Here is a 3,173-nt window from a genome sequence, read left to right on the forward strand (position 1 = left end):
ATTTAAACCAGCGTTTACAATGTCTTGACATGGAGCATGTTCACCATAAGCTTCCCGAAGTATTCAGCAGCACTTTTCTTCAAAATACAGTAATGAATTAAAACTTCCCACAAATGCTCTTTTTTGGGCACGAAATCTGACATTTTTAAGCATAAAAATATCTATGATGTTAACACCTTCAGCAAATTTGACATATGAAGTTTTGAAGTTTGCTGTCAATACAACAAAATAGCATACATATAAAATCGCATATATATCAACATATGTGTAACTCCATCTATTGAAAAAAATCTCCATTATTAACCGGTACACCTAGAATTTCACCTATGAAGTCACCTGTAAGACCAGAGTAACATTCCCAAGCCCTAGGGACAGACTTAGGCTTCTTACCAGTAATGTCATTCAAAAAGTATAATAAATAACCCAAGATTGTCCTCTAGCTTTACAGCCCCTCTGACCTTACAGTCAACTCATTAGGCCATTCTAATACTAGCTGGGTTCTCTGCACCCGTCACCAAATATGAGAGCCACCTACAAAACCGTGGGATCCATGCCAGGCCCTACCTCAGAGAATGGAGCACACATCACCCTTCTTCTTATAAGTACTCATAGCACTTTGTTAGTTACCTTCCTAAAACTGAACCACTAGCATAATTTAATGTTTTAAGATTGAGAAAATTAAAAGTTTCAGAAAGTATCAAAGAATAATATAAACCAGAATTTCCCATTGTAATTAATTTTATGTCTATTTTTTGATGTCTGCCTTCCCTGCTGAGCCCTTAGACCAGTGTTTCTCAACCTGTGGGTCGCGACCCCTTTGGTGGTCGAACGACCCTTTCACAGGAGTCGCCTAAGACCATCTTGCATATCAGATATTTACAGTATGATTCATAACAGTAGCAACATTACAGTTATGAAGTAGCAACGAAAATTTTATGGTTGAGTCACAACATGAGTGAGGAACTGTATTTAAAGGGCCAGAAGGTTGAGGACCACTGCCTTAGAGGACAGGAAGAGCCCAGGTCTAACCACTGAACCACTTCATTGAAATGGGCACTGAACTATAAGTTCTTTGGCGTAAGAACTGTATACCTTCACATTTCTACAACAGACCATATGGAGCCATTGAATGACTCAAAAGGAGCCCAAGGTGGGCAATGGTGTCATGGAATGCAGTGCCCCCTAGGCCTAGTTCTATATTACAAAGGCAGGGCTCATAGGATGGTGGCCTTCCAACATACCAACTGCTGACAATATGTTGGAGGGGACTGTAGCTAAGTAAAAGGATGCAGTGGCAGTGTCACAAACCTGGTTTGTCTCCATAGTCAGGAGGACATCCCATGTCTTAGTCCCAAATACTGACACCCAAGTTGGCTGGAAGGTTTGAATTCTCCCATTAGATCATCTTTGGGTTATTGAGATACTAAGAAGTCAAGACCATTGAGGTTAGGGTATCTGGAGCTCACTCTGGACTTGCTTTTAAGGACAGGTAATCGGATTAGGGAATTACATATGGGGGTTTTAGGAGAGAAGTTTCCTTTGAGGTAGTCTGAGGAAGCTGGTATATGGGATGGGAGAGTGTGGCAAAAATAGAATAGGCTTGGGGTTTTAAGGCCTTCTTTTTCACTAACTACTAAAGAATGTGTTCCCAAAGGGTCCCAACCACTTGCTTTTGGGAGGCTGGTTAAAAGAAGTTGGACCCAGAGGAGATATTAGGAGCAATGGGCTGCAAATTTGTGGTTAATGATGACTCTCTCAGCAGCTCTGAGCCCTCAAGGAGCCAGTGGGGTAAATTTGAGCTGTGGGACCTGGCCTACAGGGCCAGCCACTAACGTGCAGGATATGAAGCAAATCCCACTGGCTCCTGAAAGGTCGTCCAAAGCAGCAGCAAGTGCAGGGTTACAGTAGAACAGAATGGAAAAAGATATGGCAGAAGGACAGCACTCAGTGTGGGGGAGAATGGAAAGAGACAGAGGGGATGCTGATGTCTGACAGCCAGTGCCCAGTTCCCATTAGTGGTTTTGTGGGTCAGAGAGCTTTCTTAGCATCAGCTAGCAGAACTTCTTCTTCACTCTTATATAGAGAAGAATCCTTAACTATAGATTTGGATCTTAGTCTTGAATCTGTGTAGCCTTGTGAACACTGCTCCTCTCTGAATTCACATTCCTTACATTTACAATGGAGATGATGATACCTGCCTCTCAGAATTTTTTCAAAAACTAATGCAATTAATATAAAACCTTTTTAGTGGGCTCTAAACCATTCTACATATGAGATGATGATGACACATTTTGCCTGCTGCTGCCCCCAAACTCCAGCCATGAAGTCTCTGGCAACATAGGGTCTATGCTTAGCCATACTGGACTGAAACTAGAATAGCTATCCAAGCCAGTAGTTCGCAGACTTTACTGTGCAATAAAATCAGCTGGAAAACTTGTTAAAACTCAGATTTGTGGGCCCTATCCCTCAGTTTCCAATTCAGTAGATCTGAGATGTGGTCCAATAATTAGCATTTCTAACAAGTTCCCAAGTGATGCTGATGCTGATGCTGATGCTGTTGGCCTAGGGATCACACTTTGGGGAACCACTTCTTCATTTTTAAAATCTTTATTGTTGAGAGTATTACAAACGTCCCTCTTTCCCCCCCCCATTACACCCCTCCCTCCACCTAATTCCCTCCCTGCCCCAGCCCCAAATATTCACCACCCTACTATCTATGTCCATAGGTAAGCTCTTTGATTAACCTATTCCCACCGCACCTAACCCTTCCTTCTGAGATTTGTCAGTCTGTTCCATGTTTCCATGCTTCTGATTCTATTTTATTCAACAGTTTATTTTGTTCATTAGATTTATTTTTCATTTATTTAGATTTTTAGATTCAATTGTTGGTAGATATGTATTTTGCCATTTTATTGTTCATATTTTTTATCATTTCTTCTCCCACTCCCCCTCCCTCTCCCCTCCTCCTTCTCCTACTCCTCCTCTTCTTCTTTTTCTTCTTCTTTCTTCTTCCTTCTTCCTCTTCCTCTTTTTTTTCCCGTTCCCCCTCACCACATAGCTCTTCTCCACCTGGTTCCCACCCCACCCTCTGCCCTCACCCCCCCCCCCCCACACCACCAACTAGGTGCACGATTTTTGTCCAGTCTCTTCTCGCATCCCCCACACCCCTTTCC

The sequence above is a fragment of the Myotis davidii genome, unplaced genomic scaffold (assembly GCF_000327345.1).
Source record: "Myotis davidii unplaced genomic scaffold, ASM32734v1 scaffold2127, whole genome shotgun sequence".
Lineage (NCBI taxonomy): Eukaryota > Metazoa > Chordata > Mammalia > Chiroptera > Vespertilionidae > Myotis > Myotis davidii.